The following is a 20,445-nucleotide window of genomic DNA, read 5'->3' as shown; positions in this document are numbered from 1 at the left end:
TATGGTGGGACTGTGATCTCTTTAGATCTGGATACCAAGCTCTCACTTATAAGTTGGAAATAGAAGGATTTTCTTTCCACCATGGACCCATGGTTTTCAAAGTAAAGGGTTACTGTCAACCTGAGTTCTCAAGTAGCTTACCATTGAGTCTAATTTTAGGGGAGTGTTATCAATGTAATTTGCAGGGGTCGTCATCTTCCCAAATAATATAATTATACATTTTTTTGCAATGTGTTTTAGACTATGGTTCTGGCACCAGTTGTCTTTGTCAGACCTTTCTGGAGGATATGTACATCTTTGGGAGATTCAGTGATTGCACCCATCTTGCAGTCATCAGCAAATTTGGTCAGCAAAAGGCCCTTTACATTTGCCTTGGCTTCAAAGAAGTATATTTCAAACAGCAAAGGTCCAAGTGCCGAGTCTTATAGGACACTACTAGTAACAAGCTTCTTGGTGGAGGGAGGTGGATTCCCCACCCTAGCTTCATGTGTTCTGTCTTGTGAGTCATTTGGCTTTCCATCAGGTGACACACATTTGGCCTAAATTTGTGAGTTTGTTGTGTCAAATGACTTTGCCAGGGCCAAGGTAGGCAATATGTACCATTTTGCTCTTGTCCATGGCTCTAGTGAGATTCTTGAAGAAGTCCAACAAGTTTAGTAGGCATGACCTGCCCCTGACAAGACCAAACTGAGATGGGTCCACTGTTTGAGATTTTCTATGTCTTTGTTTATCGGGGTTCACAATAATTATTTCCCTGGTCTGGTGATGGTCCACCTTTGTGTAGAGGAATGACAGCTGCAGTCCTCCATTCTGTAGGAATTAAGCCTCTCTGCTGGTTGTGGTTGAATAGAGATTCTAGTGGGCCTGAAAGGACATCTTTCAAGCTATTTAAGAGGCATCCTTGAATATTAACAGGACCCATTGATGCAGTGTTTTTAGCTCTGGAGAGTGTAGTGAGGCTCTGTTCTTTAATGATAGGGGGAAAATGGTAGAGGCTATTTTCTGAGGGGCAACTAGGAATGATGGGGGGGTGAAACTGGAGCTAAATTTATCAGCTGGCAAATTTGCTATATCCCCCAGTTCATTATAGGAAGTTCCATTTAGTATTAGTTCAGCACACTGTTGAGTGTTCCCTGTAATGTTTTGTACATAACTGCTGTAGTATTAGTTCAGCACACTGTTGAGTGTTCCCTGTAATGTTTTGTACATAACTGTTGTAGTATTAGTTCAGCACACTGTTGAGTGTTCCCTGTAATGTTTTGTACATAACTGCTGTAGTATTAGTTCAGCACACTGTTGAGTGTTCCTGTAATGTTTTGTACATAACTGCTGTAGTATTAGTTCAGCACACTGTTGAGTGTTCCCTGTAATGTTTTGTACATAACTGCTGTAGTATTAGTTCAGCACACTGTTGAGTGTTCCTGTAATGTTTTGTACATAACTGCTGTAGTATTAGTTCAGCACACTGTTGAGTGTTCCCTGTAATGTTTTGTACATAACTGTTGTAGTATTAGTTCAGCACACTGTTGAGTGTTCCCTGTAATGTTTTGTACATAACTGCTGTAGTATTAGTTCAGCACACTGTTGAGTGTTCCCTGTAATGTTTTGTACATAACTGCTGTAGTATTAGTTCAGCACACTGTTGAGTGTTCCCTGTAATGTTTTGTACATAACTGTTGTAGTATTAGTTCAGCACACTGTTGAGTGTTCCCTGTAATGTTTTGTACATAACTGCTGTAGTATTAGTTCAGCACACTGTTGAGTGTTCCCTGTAATGTTTTGTACATAACTGTTGTATGGTTATCATTAGCCTGGGAGGCTATTTTTGCCTCAATGCTGGCATTAGTGGACTTGATTAGTCCCCTGAGTTGTTTGTTGAGCTTGATGAAAGAGATTTTTTTTTGTCTTTTGGGCATAGCTCTTCCTATTTTTGGACAGGATTGCTTCTCTTTCTTTTGTTGTTTAATTGATTTATACTGGGATTCCACCAAGGGGACTTGTTTTTGGAGTTTGATCTAAGTTTATTTTGGTTTGATACACTGCTTCTATGTATTTATTTACATGAGTTCTCTGAGTTTTGGAAGGCTTGGAATTTAGCAATGCCTTCACTTAATAGGAGACTTTTAGCCTGGGAAAGTTCTGGAATTTGCTGGAGTTCAGCTTTTATATTTATTCCAAGGGTTACCACTTTGTGATCTGATCTGACCAGTGAAGACATTACACAAGGGGGAGGGGCATGAAATGTTCCCTCATATTTGTGAGAACCAGAGCCAGGATATTTGCATACCTAGTAGGTGTGCAGAGTAGCTATTCCAGGGTGTTTGCTTTGACAAATTTCAGGAATCGGTGAGCTTGCATGTTAGTGGATGTGTATCTATCCCAGATTATAGTGGGATAGCTGAACTCACCCATGAATATGATATTGGGCTGAATTGTGAATGACTCTAGTACATTCAAGTACATTGTATGGTTATCCTGGGTCATAGACTGAGACCTATACCTAATAAGGATATTGTATTGGACTTTCCTAAGGTTAATTGGACATGGAGTAGCTCAGGTATGTCATATCATTTGACCAATCTTGAGGTGTGCTTACTTTTTACGTAGATTGATACGCCTCCACATCTTGTCCCTTCTTGTGCAGTAGCTGGTCTAAATACGTGGAAGGCATTACAGCCTTGTACTTCCAGAGTGCCTTCCACAGCTTTAAACAATGTTTCAATAACTGCACACATGTCAACACTCTTCGGGGTGAGGAGTGCTTTCAGTGAGTGGAGTTTCTTGTGAGAGTCTTAGCACCTTTAGTTTATCTTGTCTAGAATTTACTATATTGGAAGGTTTAGCAGATTGGTATTTCCCAAAAAGGATAGTATAGGGGTGGATGATGTGTTGGCCACTATCTGAAAGCCTAGTGGGGACAGGTGAAGACCATACCTGGCAATACAGAGTGATCTGTCAATCATGTCCTATCAAGCTGACAAATATTGAACCCCCTTAGAATGACATCAGTAGTTTAAGCCAATTGTTAAAGTCAGTCATCTGCTTTATATTGTGGTATCATCCTTGGAGAAGGTAGAATGCTGCATAATGCTAGGCTCATACCTGCCTGGGACACATAATCTGAAAGCTCTATCGTGTCTCTCTTCATATAGTCCAGGGGCTATGATAGAGTCATACTGGTACTTGTAGTTTAATTTTCAGAGTGCATGTGTGATCTGGTGGATCCCTGCCCTCATAGTCAACTGATCGTGACTGTCTTCTTGCTCAGCCTGGTGAGAGGGCATCAGTGTATATCACAATAGAATCTCCAATGATCAGTATATTGGGTTGTGTAGCAGTTTGCTTTAAGGAATTAGAAGTTGAGAATTGTGAGATGTGGTTGTATATGTCCTGGAGAGCATTGTCATTGTCGAGTGTTTGGGAGGTTGCTGAGAGCAGATTATGGATGGCCTTGAGGTTTGGGTAGATTGCATTTAAGAGCCTCAGCATATTTTAGTTTATGTGGCTGATCCATAGCAGGTGTAGTGTGCATGTTACTGGTAACCTATCTGGAGATATCAGTGTCTGCATGGGAGAGCGTTGCCTCCAAAGACATAGTGTGATTACATCTCTCACATACTGTGTCAGTCTGTTTAAGAATAAGGTGGTTGTCTGTAAACATGAGACAATTGCTACATTGTCCCAAAATGGCCATTTCCACCAGGCTGGCTACAGAGACAGTAGGAAAGTGTCACATCCATGGCTGTGGATTCTATTTTTTCTAATCAATGAGGGATGGTGCAGTTGGGGTTTAGATTTATTGGGCTGAGGGTTCTAGGATTGATCTAAAACAATGCTGTTGGGGTAATGCTTCTCAGTGGGTAAACTAGCTGCTCTGCACTCAGCTAGATATTTAAGAAAATATCAGAGAAAGTTTTATATGGAAAATTAAAACTCTAGGTGACTGCTTCTAACCAGGGCAGTGCAAACCACTGCTGCACAGCTCAGAACATGTTAGAGGAGATGAGTTAGAGAGGAATCCAATCAGTAAGCAGTAAAAATACTGTATAAGTGTACATACAAGGCTCAGATCCTGCAGCAATTCACAATTCTGTCACTACTGTGAATGATACTACAAGACAAGACTAAGGTCCCCAGACCAAGTAAAATGCACGCAGAAAAAATGAATTAAAAATGTAATAAATGGGACTCAGATACTGCAGCAATTCACAGTTCTCTCATTATTGTGAGTTATACTTCAAGATTAAGCTCCCAGACCAAGTAAAAGATGAGCAGAAAAATGCAGTAAAAATTTAATAAATGGGGGTCAGATCCTGCAGCAATTCACAATTCTCTCAATATTGTGAGTTATACTACAAGAGTAAGGCCCACAGACCAAAAAAAATACAAATAGTAAAAAGCAGTAGAAATGAAATAAATGAGGCTCAATTCTTGCAGCAATTTACAATTCTCCCACTACTGTGAGGGATACCACAAGACTAAGTGAGGTCCCAGACCAAGTTAAAAATGCAAGCAGTTGACATTTGGTTAAAACAAAGAACATTTCAGAAAAGAAAATACACAATTCAGATTAACACTCTGAATATTGCAGCGTGCACTAGCTGAAATGTGATTATGTGAAAGAGAGTAAACCTGAACTTCAAGAGTCTAAAAAGAGTGCCTTATCAGTTTGAGCTATTAGTGTCCAGTATAAATAGCACTGGGAGGGGCTTGTAAACTGTAATTTGCAGTAGGGGGCATCAGCTAAAAAGGCACCACATTTAAAAGCACAACAAGAGTTGTGTGGGTGGAAAAAATCCAAAAATCATATAGTCAAACAGCAGTTTTGACCTCAGAGCTCTTGTAGCAGAACAGGATATGCAGAATCTCAAAAAAACACGAAAAAACTTTTAAAATAACAAAGAAGGCACAGCTCAGAAAACAGGTCTTTTGTTTAATACCAGGACTTAAAGCGCTTTTCGTTTGCACCAAAGCAAACTTCTTCAGAAGTAAAAACTTGGTTACACACATCATATTTAAAACCAAAGTGGAAGTGACGTTTTAGACCACACCTTTAAAGCAACATTGCTGCTTAAAGCTATACACAGATTTATGTATCAAAAACAATGACATTATAACTTCCAAAACCAAAAATGCAATAATTAAACTGATATAATTAAGAATATGTGTGTGTATGTATATATATATATATATATATATATATATATATATATATATATATATATATATATATATATATATATATACCATAGTTTGTAATTTAAACTAAATTTAAATGTGTGGTCTAAAACGTCACTTCCACTTTGGTTTTAAATATGATGTGTGTAACCAATTTTTTACTTCTGAAGAAGTTTGCTTTGCTGCAAACAAAAAGCGCTTTAAGAACAGGATATGCACACAGAACTACAATATTTTAAGCTGAGCTCTTCTAGTGGATCTCCTTGTTAACTATTATTAAGCGCCAGCTGTGCCATATTATATTACAGCACTCTTTGAGAGGATCAGTAGTTAATATAATCATATAGTCAAACAGCAGTTTTGACCTCAGAGCTCTTGTAGCAGAACAGGATATGCAGAATCTCAAAAAAACACGAAAAAACTTTTAAAATAACAAAGAAGGCACAGCTCAGAAAACAGGCCTTTTGTTTAATACCAGGACTTAAAGCGCTTTTCGTTTGCACCAAAGCAAACTTCTTCAGAAGTAAACACTTGGTTACACACATCATATTTAAAACCAAAGTGGAAGTGACGTTTTAGACCACACCTTTAAAGCAACATTGCTGCTTAAAGCTATACACAGATTTATGTATCAAAAACAATGACATTATAACTTCCAAAACCAAAAATGCAATAATTAAACTGATATAATTAAGAATATGTGTATATATATATATATATATATATATATATATATATATATACCCATAGTTTGTAATTTAAACTAAATTTAAATGTGTGGTCTAAAACGTCACTTCCACTTTGGTTTTAAATATGATGTGTGTAACCAATTTTTTTACTTCTGAAGAAGTTTGCTTTGCTGCAAACAAAAAGCGCTTTAAGAACAGGATATGCACACAGAACTACAATATTTTAAGCTGAGCTCTTCTAGTGGATCTCCTTGTTAACTATTATTAAGAGCCAGCTGTGCCATATTATATTACAGCACTCTTTGAGAGGATCAGTAGTTTCTGAACCTCCACAGATAAACTTTATTTATTATCAGCAGCTACAAATACTACACGGTGGTGTTTCTGCACTATGTGTCTCTAGATCAGTTGTTTAGACTTTACAGGTTTAATTGTATGCATGATGTGCCTGCTACCACTTCTGTACAGCTTCTGTTAGTTAATGCAGCACATCAAATTATGTCTGACAACTGCCTCTGATGTCCGTGACTGCAATGTACTCAGTATATTGTTTATCATGTTTTTCATTACATTATTCTGACTGTATGCCTTTGTATATATACACTGTGCACTGAAATCACATTGCTGTTGCTGTTAATGACAGATACTATATATATATATATATATATATATATATATATATATATATATATATAGTCTATATTATATGAACGAAAGTTCATATAATTGAATGCTCTAATGAGCGAAAATCCCAGAAATCAAGATGTGTGCTGTGGGATTGCAGTACAGAGAAGATTGGAGTAGTTGCCCTTTCCTCATTTATTTAGCAGGGGTTGTGGTGGGCTCAGCCCCCCACAATATTGTTTTCGATTTCCGGGATTTTCGCTCTTTAGAGCTTTTCTAAGACATCCCTGTTCTGTGTTCTTTTCTTCCCTAACATATAACTACCACTCAAGCTGATTGCTGAAGTGGTGACTCCTGCTCTAAGTGCCCCCTCGTGAATGCAGCTACCATCTTCAAGCTCTTGTTTTGCCTGGTATTGTGCATTTGCTTCTAGTTTATTACCAAAAATATTAATTATTAGTTTTCTGTATCTTTCAATATCCATTTTGCACTGTTTCTGAACTTGAATGCAACAGTGATTGCTCTTCTGCTCATCCTCTCAACTGTGCTCTGTCTCCCATCTACTTCCACTATACAATATAGCACCTCATCTATCCTGTATGAATTCCCCCTCTAATAGGATCCTCATTTAAAGATATTTATCTATTTTATTCCACATGCTTACTTACTTGGCTTCTGTACTTCAGAACAGACTAAACCAATACTGTGCAATTGCAGACTGAGTGACTCCTACTGCAGTGTAGAGTGTGAACCACTTTGCTTCTTCCCACTCCCATTTCCCAACCCCCCTATCCCCCACTAAATTTATACAGTGTAAACCCCACCTACAACCCACATATCCTTTCCATGTACTTAAAGATGCATATCACAGTTCTAAACAATTTATTGATGTAATATATGTCAAAAATTGGAGCACACAGTCCACTATTAATATTTCAATTGCATATTCAGTAATCTTTCTCAGTCCTAGGTAAAATCATTTAACTTTTTACTCATTTGTCAAAGGACTAAGTGTCATTAATGCATATCCATGAATGTATAACTTAACCCTACCATAAAGAGTAACAACACTGACTATTTTTTACAGATCTACTTTTTACTAACTTATAACTTAAGACTGTTAAGTTACTCATTTGTTGAATTAACAAAATATGTACACATTGTAACCTTTCCATACATAGGTTCATAGGTAGGTACTAGACTATCGGCCCTAGGGCCTATACAAGCCCAGCCAAAAAGATACCCTGGCTTTTGCCACCCAAGAAAATTATTTTCCTGTGCCACTGTCGAGCAGAGCCACAGAGGTGATCCCCGGGGTGAATTTCCTATTTCCCATCCAATCATCAACATTTTTCTTGAAGAGTGCTAATGAGGAGCTTTATTTGATATAGATAGGTAGTTTATTCCAGAGTATGGGAAGTCTCTGGGGCAGGAATCTATCCCTCCGGCATGTTCTGTTTATTGTGGTGACAAGGTTTAGGTCCCTATATAAATTAATCACCATTGCCTCATTCATCTTTGCATATGTCTATAAACTCAACTATTACTCATTATAACTAAGCAAAATTGACTTCAAAATGACTAATCCCTCATTAACAGAATCAGACCTCAAACCTAACCCCCTTTGCTTTTAAACAACATACACAACAGAAACAGTAATCACAATGAACTCTAAATCAATGCACTATTTCCCAGCAGGTTTACATACATTTGTGCAAACGACATTCTGTCAGCTGCAATGTGTTGAACATCAGAATGTCGAGCACACAAACATTTGTGAACCAGATAGTCGACTACACTTATGCGAATACACTACTGCATTCGCATAAGTGTAAGTCGACTATCTGCATGGAGATCGTGGTACAGCGGGGAGTGGAAATTCATCCACATCCCCACTGTAGTGTGATCTCGGAGTTAGAATATATAAGTGGGAGGGTGGGGGGGCACAGCCCCCCACATGGTGGGTGCAGGGGGGCTTGCTCCCCTGCAAAAACGCAATTTGTCGTATTAGCTCCTATACGACTATCACGTGGTGGTTTCGACAACAATGTCGAGTCAAATGCATAGAGCATTTGGTTTGACATTGTGACTGTTTGCTATTTTTCATTTCAGTATTACTATTCATTTTTACGAATGGAAAATGTTTTTCCATTCAAAGAAACAATAGTAAACCTTCCCAGCACACATCCCTGTGTACACTAAGTATACTCTTCTCCTACTTACCCTCACATCCAAAGATATATCATTGCACATACTATGACAACAACTATTACCTGTGCTTCCCTAACCACCACGTCTACATAAGAATCTCTACTTTCTGTCATACAGCATCTAATTATCTACCACTATCTAATAGATATGACATAGTGATGTCCCAGTACCTCCATCAGTTACACAACCCAACTGAAAACAAAGGCTGCTGTAAATACCATGTGCGAGTGACAGAGAGACAAATTCTGCACCCAGTCTTTACTAATATCAAACCAAATATACCAAATTTCACCACCCTCCAATGCAAAAAAAAAAGAGTTCAAAGTTCTCCACTTACAGTAAATGTGAAAAAGCTGTGTGATAGAATCCCACTTTTTTTCAATCATGGTTGTAGCATTACATCCACGCATTCTAGCAATTATTGAAATATAGTTAAAATCAAATATATTATTTCCTAATTAATGCACCATTTACAGAAAAGATCACATGAGTAAAAGAGCTGGAGAAGTTTTACTTTTAGTAAAAACTCAATGACCTCAACTCTCAGTTCCAACCAATGAGACTCAATAAAATAGCTAGTATCTTTCCTAGTGTCAATTACAGTAGGTAACAGGAAAGTTTTCCATATAGGGTGTACATATACCTTCACCCAAAGCTTACCACAAAATCCCTTCCACAAACACTGAACTGCTTACAAGATAACAATTTCAACACACTTTGGTGTGCACAGAGAAAAACCCAGACCTTCAAATTCAGACATTTTATGAAACCTTGCATAAAGAAATAGGTGAAGCAAGATGCGACACTCTGAATTTGATATGTGGTCTACAGTGTGAATAGAAAATGAAATTTATGTACTTACCAAAATGATAGATCCATTTCATCTGATTTTTGTCTGGTTCAACATATGGGTTGTCACATCTGACCAGATCTGACCTCTGCATCAACTCTGAAGTTTCTTTTGGTTCCATTGCTCTGATCTTCCCCTACCCATAATTCCTTATACTCCATCCTAATACCTCATATTGAGTTTTCCCCCATGTGGCACAAATACTCTACAGTTGTGTACATATGACAATAGTAACACAAAAAATAAAGAGAGAGAGTGAGAAGACAACAGTCAGAGAAGGACTGTTCACAGGTAGGGAATTGAACAGTAACCACCCAAGTCACTGCAGCACAAATATTATCAATTGGAAGTCTTCTGGGTAATGCCATAGGAGTAGAAATTGCTCTAGTGGATTGAGTCTTAGGTTTAGATAGTACAGTCAATTGCTTTTTGTTATAGACAAATGAAATGCAGTCTGACAGCCAGCTAGAAAGGGTCACCTAAGTGACAGCTTTTTCCAATTTCTATTTTGAAAAGGCAATAAACAACTGATCTGATTTTTCTGAATTGCTTTGTCCTACGATGATAAAACCTGAGTTGACGATGAACATCTAACAAATGTAACATGTATTCACCTTTGTTAGAGTATCTTTGGAAAAAAATCTAGTGGTTATATGGACTGATTTAAGTTTGATTTGAATGCCATCTTGGGAAGAAAGGACACATTAGTTCTAAGTGAGACTCTGTCCTTGTGAAAAACTAAATGGGGACAGTTACAAGAAAAAAATTGTAATTCCAGAATCTAGCTATTGTAACTGCTACCAGAAAAATTGTTTTCCATGTTAGAAACATCAGGTCTGCCTTGGCTGCAGGTTCAAAGAGAGGTCGCTTTACAGCTTGTAGCATAATGGTAATATCCCATGGAGGAACTGGATTCCTGATGGGAGGATATAAAAGAATGGTTCCTTTCAAAAAGGCTTTAGACATCTTATGGGAAGCAATTGAGGAATCATTATGGCCTATGTGAAAGTTGGAGATAGTAGCCATTTGAACTTTGATGATGGAATAACTGGAACCTTTGTCAAATAGTTCAGACAGAAATTCTAAAACGAACAGAACAGGGGCTGAGAAAGGGTCATTCCTTTGGAGGTTATCCAAATGGAATTTATTTTTCCATTTGCTATGGTATACTTTTAGTGGAAAGCCTGATATCTCTGGTTATGGTCAAAACTGAAGAAACCATGAGGTTAGTTTCATGGATGTCTTGCCCGGAGGAGGCAGTCTGTACAGGCAAGAGAGAAGATCTGAATAATGATCCAACATCCATGGAGGGTGTACTAGTAGAGGCCACAAGAAGGGGAACCATGGTTGTCAGGGTCAGAAGGGAGCAATGAGGATAACCCTGGCCTTGCAATTTTTGGCTTTCTGGATAAATTTGTTTATTAAAGGCAAGGGAGGAATAGCATACAAGAGACTAAGGGCCCAACTGTGGACAAGAGTGTCCCTTGATAATTGACCCTGTGGAGTGTTCAGGGAAAAGTAAGGTTGTCCCCAGAGACAGATGATCAATGTTGCCACTGTTGGGTTAAGGGACCACCCATGAGGCATCAGGATAATCCTGTTCAGCTTGTGCATTAATAGATTGGATGAACCCAGGATGTGCATTGCTATCAGAAAGTGGTGTGAAGACCTCACCCATTACCAGACCCTCATGTCCTCTCAACAAAGTGGATAGGAATGATTTTCTCCCTGTTTGTTTATGTACTATACACCTGTCATATTATCTGTTTGTATGGATATCACACCCCTGGGGAAGAGATCGTGAAAGGCCTGCAATGCTAGGAGGACCACTCTCATCTCCAAGATGTTGATGGATAGATTGGTGACTATAGGTGACCATGAGCCTTGGACCATCCTCCCTTTGAGATGCCTCCCCACCATAGAAAGGAAAAGGTCATGGTTACTACTGCTACTGGTGAATCCATGTGAAAGAGGTAATGTGCTGTTTGCATATTGGAGTGAGTTGAATTTTTTGCATGTAACAAATGTATGCTCTGAGACCATCGCACCACTAGGGTCCACTGAAGTACTCTCATGTGGTACTTCGCTAGAGGAACCATCTGTATTGTAGAAGCCATTAGATCCAACAGCCATAGTATCAACTATACTGGGGATGAAGTATGATGAAGCACTAGCATCACTGCAAGGTGCAAAGATGAAACCCTGCTTTGGGGAAGGCTGTTGATATGTAAGTTGGTATCAAGGTGACATCTAATGAACTCTATTTGTTGTGTTGGTGTAAGATGGCATTTTTGAAAATTTGCTGTTATCTCTAATTTCTGTAACCATTGGAGCACAAGTTCTAGATGGCACAAAAGCAGATACTCAGAGGCAGCAGCTAGGAGCTAGTTATTGCGATAGAGGAAAACCTGGATTCCTAGCAGATGCAAGTGTACTGTCACCACTGCCATGATCTTGCTGAACTCCCTGGGGTCTGTGGTGAGACCAAAAGGCAGGGCTCTGAATTGGTAGTGACTGGCTCCCACCTGGAAACACAGAAATCTCCTGGAGTGCTTACTTCTCTACGTTCACATGATAGCAAGCATCCTGAAAATATATTGAGCACATCCAAAATCCATCCTCAGCAGAGGTAATATGGACTGAAGTGTGACCATCTGGAATTTTGTCTGCTTCATGAATTGATTCAGACAGCTGAGATCCAAACTTTGCCTGAAGTCCCCTGTCACTTTTGGCAATAAAAAGAACATTGAGTAGACTATGGATTCTAACTGGTGTTTGGGAACTGGTTGGAGGACTCCTTTATTCCAGTAACTTTGAAATTTCTACTGCTACTGGTTCCCACTGACTGGCTGGAACATTGAGAATGTTCCTCTTTTTCGAAGTAGGAAGGAAAAGGGGAATTGAGTAGCCTCTGGAAATTATTTTAGCATGTCCATTAAAGTCCATTAAAGTTACCTCCACCTCAACCACAAAGAAGCTTATCTCTAACAGAGTCTTTGTAATAGCTCTGAGGCTTTTGGAGCTACATTTCCCTGCTGAACTTTGATTCATAGAACAGGATCTTTGAAGAGAGGAGAAATGGATTCCCACAACACAGAGAGTCTTACCACCCTGCTGACTCCTGGTAAGTGTGTCTTTCACTTTGGGTCCAAAAAATGTGGGTCCATCAAAGGGGGCATTGGCAAAGGACATCTTGAAGCTTTCCATGAATTCACAAATACACATCAAGGCATGGTGGTGAATGGTGATGCTGGTGTCTAATGCCCTGGTTGTGCCATCAGCTGAATTGGAGAGCAGACATATGACCACATCAGAAGTTGACTGCAAGGAAGATAACTGGGAGTCCACCATCTTCTGGAAATCTGCAGGTAATATACTCAAAAGGATTTGGAGATTTCCTTACTCAAATCCCTCTGGAATTTGGTCATTGAGGTAAATAATTCAGTGATCTGAGTCAAACATTGCTGAAGCATAAGTTCTGTCCATTGCCCTAGACTCCCTGTTAGGTGGATGGACAGAGGAATTGTCTTCTGATAATTCTTTTTTTATGGCCATTGCTACCACCATAGTATTTACTGGAGGACCTTTGCTCTAATATTTTCTATCTTTGGGTGCTGCCAAAATCTAGCTACTTTCTTAGAAATAGGCTCCAACCCATCAGGGTCCTTCCAAGCTTGTTGTGCAAAAAGATTGATCAGAGGATCAACAGGGGGTACCACCACTGATGATGTAGAGGCAAAGCTAAACTCTTCCAAGAACACCAACTCATTGGATGAGGGATCTTTGGTAGACCATCCCCTCTCTGCTTCATCAATTCAAGGATTTTGCCAAATATGACATTTTTTGAGGGGGAGCTGGGGAGACCTCTCACCCTCATCCAATTAGGTGTTTTCTGTAAAAGATTCTGGGGATGAATCTATGTGCTAACATTTGTACGGCTGCTTCTTATGTACCATTTCTGGGGGAGAATCAGAAGGTTCAGAGTCATACTGGGAGCTGATATAGCATGAAATCTCAGCAGCTTATGGTTCTGACTGTCCCTTTGTGGCAGGACAATTAGAGGGAAAAAGAGCTGGAATCCTTTTGGGATTTGGGAGGCATCAAACTGGTTGAGGGAGCCTTCTCCTTAGGTATGGCTAAGACCCTGTGAAAAACCTCAGAAGTCAAGAATGCAATTGGCTCTGAAGATTTGGCCCTGTCCAAAGATAACAGAGATTCCTCGACACTGATGTGCTCTGGCCCCGAGGTTCATCTCTGATCCGAGCTGTCAGGATGCCAGTGCTCTAAGTGTTAGGGACACCTCCAATAATCTTAGTGTTGAACCTTCCCCTCGAACCATGGTTCCAATGCTTTGGCTACAAGTTTCTCCCTGATTTGACTGTATGTTGTGGTCTAAGTAACTAGAACTGTTGACCCCAAAGAAGGTGCTTCTATGCAGGACAGAACCCAGGTGACCAGTGCTAGAGTAGGGCTGGCCTGTACTACAGAAAAGAAGAGGAGGGGAGTTTGCACCAATGCTCAGTACAGATCCAGTGGGAGGTACCAAAAGAACCCAACTTGGATCTGAGTCTTAAGAAACTTCCTCATCATCCTTTCGGCATCCTGCTCAGGAAGACTCCAGGATGACCAGGAGGAGGAAGCCACAGAGGGCAGTCTGGGCAATATAATCATGGGCTTACTGGTTCTGATGATAAATGAGGAAGTGGAACAGAGCTGAGGAGCTGAAAGTTCCATCCTCCTAGCCAGCTTCAGATCTGGTCTGACCAGTACTGTCAGATCCAGAGAACACTTCTTGATTGAATCTAAACATTTTTTTAAACCTTATCTGACTTGTCATTTTCTTTGTCTTATCCATGGCCTTTTCTTTGGATTTCATCTTTTCCATTCTTTTGATGGTGAAGATGAAGAAGAGGAGCCTGAAGTAGCTGAAGTCACCTCTCTGTGGGGGAGCAAACCTTTCACTATTAATTTTTCCCTTCTGGTCTGCAGGGCCTTGGCATTGAAAGATGCACAGGACTGACAGTCTGAGTCTAGATGGAAGGGCCCAGGCAGTGTACAGACAGTCAGAGCCCTAGAACTGAAAGAAGTTTCGGAGCTGGTGTCAAGGTTGGATCCAACAACCCATTTCTTGAAATGGACAAAAATAGACAACATTGAATCAGGAAAGTTAATCCTGGATAACATATCAGTCTGTCCGAACCCTTCAAAAAGCACTTATCAGAAAAAGACCTATTACAAGACAAGATCAGATTACCATGATTATAGTAGGGTGGCATTTTGCCCTACAAAGCAAAGAGGATTATTGAAAGCCCTTCTTGTTTCCCAAATCCTGACAACACCCATTACAGAGTAAGCATATGTTTTAACAAGAACTGTGCAATATTATAATCACTTGAAATGCAAACTCCAGAAAGGGGTATTTCCTTGTCAGATAATATAATCCTTCCATTGCCTCTCCACTATAGCTCAAGTATAAAGGATCTATAGGTAGAACCACATATTGTAAAGAGACTTCTGGAAAGAAAGCCTAATGAGGACATAAGCAATATAAATGTTCCTTTAAATTGTTTGGCTGCAGACAAAGTCACTTTCTTTCAATGAATTACCAACCCCCCTTTTTTTTAATCCCCAACCCTTTTTTTAAAAAAATTCAAGGTGACATCTAATGAACTCTATTTGTTGTGTTGGTGTAAGATGGCATTTTGAAAATTTGCTGTTATCTCTAATTTCTGTAACCATTGGAGCACAAGTTCTAGATGGCACAAAAGCAGATACTCAGAGGCAGCAGCTAGGAGCTAGTTATTGCGATAGAGGAAAACCTGGATTCCTAGCAGATGCAAGTGTACTGTCACCACTGCCATGATCTTGCTGAACTCCCTGGGGTCTGTGGTGAGACCAAAAGGCAGGGCTCTGAATTGGTAGTGACTGGCTCCCACCTGGAAACACAGAAATCTCCTGGAGTGCTTACTTCTCTACGTTCACATGATAGCAAGCATCCTGAAAATATATTGAGCACATCCAAAATCCATCCTCAGCAGAGGTAATATGGACTGAAGTGTGACCATCTGGAATTTTGTCTGCTTCATGAATTGATTCAGACAGCTGAGATCAAACTTTGCCTGAAGTCCCCTGTCACTTTTGGCAATAAAAGAACATTGAGTAGACTATGGATTCTAACTGGTGTTTGGGAACTGGTTGGAGGACTCCTTTATTCCAGTAACTTTGAAATTTCTACTGCTACTGGTTCCCACTGACTGGCTGGAACATTGAGAATGTTCCTCTTTTCGAAGTAGGAAGGAAAAGGGGAATTGAGTAGCCTCTGGAAATTATTTTAGCATGTCCATTAAAGTCCATTAAAGTTACCTCCACCTCAACCACAAAGAAGCTTATCTCTAACAGAGTCTTTGTAATAGCTCTGAGGCTTTTGGAGCTACATTTCCCTGCTGAACTTTGATTCATAGAACAGGATCTTTGAAGAGAGGAGAAATGGATTCCCACAACACAGAGAGTCTTACCACCCTGCTGACTCCTGGTAAGTGTGTCTTTCACTTTGGGTCCAAAAAATGTGGGTCCATCAAAGGGGGCATTGGCAAAGGACATCTTGAAGCTTTCCATGAATTCACAAATACACATCAAGGCATGGTGGTGAATGGTGATGCTGGTGTCTAATGCCCTGGTTGTGCCATCAGCTGAATTGGAGAGCAGACATATGACCACATCAGAAGTTGACTGCAAGGAAGATAACTGGGAGTCCACCATCTTCTGGAAATCTGCAGGTAATATACTCAAAAGGGATTTGGAGATTTCCTTACTCAAATCCCTCTGGAATCTGGTCATTGAGGTAAATAATTCAGTGATCTGAGTCAAACATTGCTGAAGCATAAGTTCTGTCCATTGCCCTAGACTCCCTGTTAGGTGGATGGACAGAGGAATTGTCTTCTGATAATTCTTTTTTTATGGCCATTGCTACCACCATAGTATTTACTGGAGGACCTTTGCTCTAATATTTTCTATCTTTGGGTGCTGCCAAAATCTAGCTACTTTCTTAGAAATAGGCTCCAACCCATCAGGGTCCTTCCAAGCTTGTTGTGCAAAAAGATTGATCAGAGGATCAACAGGGGGTACCACCACTGATGATGTAGAGGCAAAGCTAAACTCTTCCAAGAACACCAACTCATTGGATGAGGGATCTTTGGTAGACCATCCCCTCTCTGCTTCATCAATTCAAGGATTTTGCCAAATATGACATTTTTTGAGGGGGAGCTGGGGAGACCTCTCACCCTCATCCAATTAGGTGTTTTCTGTAAAAGATTCTGGGGATGAATCTATGTGCTAACATTTGTACGGCTGCTTCTTATGTACCATTTCTGGGGGAGAATCAGAAGGTTCAGAGTCATACTGGGAGCTGATATAGCATGAAATCTCAGCAGCTTATGGTTCTGACTGTCCCTTTGTGGCAGGACAATTAGAGGGAAAAAGAGCTGGAATCCTTTTGGGATTTGGGAGGCATCAAACTGGTTGAGGGAGCCTTCTCCTTAGGTATGGCTAAGACCCTGTGAAAAACCTCAGAAGTCAAGAATGCAATTGGCTCTGAAGATTTGGCCCTGTCCAAAGATAACAGAGATTCCTCGACACTGATGTGCTCTGGCCCCGAGGTTCATCTCTGATCCGAGCTGTCAGGATGCCAGTGCTCTAAGTGTTAGGGACACCTCCAATAATCTTAGTGTTGAACCTTCCCTCGAACCATGGTTCCAATGCTTTGGCTACAAGTTTCTCCCTGATTTGACTGTATGTTGTGGTCTAAGTAACTAGAACTGTTGACCCCAAAGAAGGTGCTTCTATGCAGGACAGAACCCAGGTGACCAGTGCTAGAGTAGGGCTGGCCTGTACTACAGAAAAGAAGAGGAGGGGAGTTTGCACCAATGCTCAGTACAGATCCAGTGGGAGGTACCAAAAGAACTCAACTTGGATCTGAGTCTTAAGAAACTTCCTCATCATCCTTTCGGCATCCTGCTCAGGAAGACTCCAGGATGACCAGGAGGAGGAAGCCACAGAGGGCAGTCTGGGCAATATAATCATGGGCTTACTGGTTCTGATGAGAAATGAGGAAGTGGAACAGAGCTGAGGAGCTGAAAGTTCCATCCTCCTAGCCAGCTTCAGATCTGGTCTGACCAGTACTGTCAGATCCAGAGAACACTTCTTGATTGAATCTAAACATTTTTTTAAACCTTATCTGACTTGTCATTTTCTTTGTCTTATCCATGGCCTTTTCTTTGGATTTCATCTTTTCCATTCTTTTTGATGGTGAAGATGAAGAAGAGGAGCCTGAAATAGCTGAAGTCCCTGTCAGTGGAGGGAGGAAATCTTTCACTATTAATCTTTCCCTTCTGGTCTGAAGAGCCCTGGCACTGAAAGATGCACAGGACTGACAGTCTGAGTCTAGACGGAAGGGCCCAGGCAGTGTACAGACAGTCAGAGCCCTAGAACTGAAAGAAGTTTCGGAGCTGGTGTCAAGGTTGGATCCAACAACCCATTTCTTGAAATGGACAAAAATAGACAACATTGAATCAGGAAAGTTAATCCTGGATAACATATCAGTCTGTCCGAACCCTTCAAAAAGCACTTATCAGAAGAAGACCTATTACAAGACAAGATCAGATTACCATGATTATAGTAGGGTGGCATTTTGCCCTACAAAGCAAAGAGGATTATTGAAAGCCCTTCTTGTTTCCCAAATCCTGACAAGACCCATTACAGAGTAAGCATATGTTTTAACAAGAACTGTGCAATATTATAATCACTTGAAATGCAAACTCCAGAAAGGGGTATTTCCTTGTCAGATAATATAATCCTTCCATTGCCTCTCCACTATAGCTCAAGTATAAAGGATCTATAGGTAGAACCACATCTTGTAAAGAGACTTCTGGAAAGAAAGCCTAATGAGGACATAAGCAATATAAATGTTCCTTTAAATTGTTTGGCTGCAGACAAAGTCACTTTCTTTGAATTGTATAAGTTACTTATCACTGCATGTTCTCTTCTTCGAACAGCTGGCTTTGAATGCTCTTTTAATAAGCTAGAATGATGAGAATGCATTTAATAATTGTATGGCAATAAGAGATTATGCAGCATGATGGTTCTTTCTATTAATGACAGCTACCCAAAGGAAGGACATTGTCACAGACATATCTGAGGAAGTTCATAATAACAAAAGAAATGTCTTAATTGAATTGTTTAGCATTCTGAAACGATATTTTTCGGAAATTTTCTGACGTTATGACAAGTGAAACCATCAGAAGCTTAGGTTCACTCAGTAGAATCTTGCAATGGTGTTTTTTACTATAATACTCTTCCCATTCTGTCTTTAAGTTAAAAGCAAACAGCAAAAATGAAATGGTGCTTATGTATAGCATTTATGTTAAAAAGCAATATTTTTTCTGTTTGAGTAGTCCAGCAAGTTGGTAGTTTTTCTGCATTCTACGAGCAGGGAAGGTTGGCTCAGTTTCAGTACAATGCAGTCAAGAAATTTGGAGTGTGTTCTGCACAGTGCAAGCAATCAAGTTTTAGTTTACTCTGTACAACATAACCAAGAAAAGTGGAAATTGTTCTATATAAAATAAGCAAGAGCATTAGAGTTTCATCTATACACTGCAAGCAAGAAAAAGTTAATTTTGCTCAATGCATGGAAAATGGTGTTCATTTTGTACAATGCAAGAAAGAAAGTTGTCTGTGCTGTCCAAAGCAAGCAACAAAGTTGGTACTTATACCTTCTAGTGCAAGCAAGCATGCTGGAGTTCATTCTGTTCTTTCTCTACAATGCAAGCGAGAAACATGGAGATGATTTTAAACAGTACAAACAAGTGCACTGGTGCTCTCCATTATGGACAATGCAGCCAAACTTCTTTATTCCCAAAACACCAGGCAAGCTGATTGCTGTCTATTACATTTCTGCACAGAGAGTGTATGCAAAATGCAGGCAAATCCATTGATTATATCCCTCATGGAGATCATGGAATGTTAGCAAGGTAAGACACACTAACACTAAAATTAAAACTGCACACAGAGACATCACACCTGACCTGGCCTGTCTTGAAAACTTGTCTTCGAGTTACTTTACAAGTTGCAGAAAGTTTTCACTGTTCCTCTTGTATACAACATGATTATAATTCTATGAAGAAAGGCACACTTACCTAGTACAAAGATGAATAGAAGATGTGGCTTTCACACATTTAGGTAATATGTTATGTAGCCTAATAGATATTTTGTCTTGTATCCTGTACTTTATTGGTGTGTTAATACTATTTTTTTTTTTTTTTTTTAATTAAAAATTATATATTTTTTGGTATTGCCATACTGAACCAGCTAGCTACTGCAGCCATACTGTGCCCGTGTAAGAAACAGAACCTGGAGCTGCCACAGACCTCAGTAGAAGTAATGGAAAGCAAACAGCATATAAAAAAATGGCTTTGCCAGATCACGTCATTCTTAATTATATACTATCACATCTCACAAGCACATGTATAAGAAATAAAATCATGCATCATTACATCTAATCTAGTTCAGTAAGTGTGGCCACCTAACCTTATGTGAACTCAACCTGTCAGGACAGCAAACATGGAAAACACTTCAGCAAGCTACAGCAAAAAGTAATCCACTGTGGATAAGTCTGTAGAATACCAAACCAGAAATCCAAAAATACTTCTCAAGACCAACCACGACAGCAAGTAGAAGTAAAAAACTGTTTTATTTAAATGGTGAGCGCTTTCATGCCCAACTTCTTCAGACCAATATAAGGCAGTTAAAAACCAACAGCTCTTATATAGTCAATGCATCAGATGAAATCAGTCACATGTTTAATTACCACTAAAGCTATTTGAATAAATAACAAGCTTT

The sequence above is a fragment of the Protopterus annectens genome, chromosome 1.part2 (assembly GCF_019279795.1).
Source record: "Protopterus annectens isolate FY-2018-M chromosome 1.part2, PAN1.0, whole genome shotgun sequence".
Taxonomy (NCBI): Eukaryota; Metazoa; Chordata; order Ceratodontiformes; family Protopteridae; genus Protopterus; species Protopterus annectens.
The sequence above is the reverse complement of the archived record's forward strand: the minus strand, read 5'-3'. Positions refer to the sequence as shown.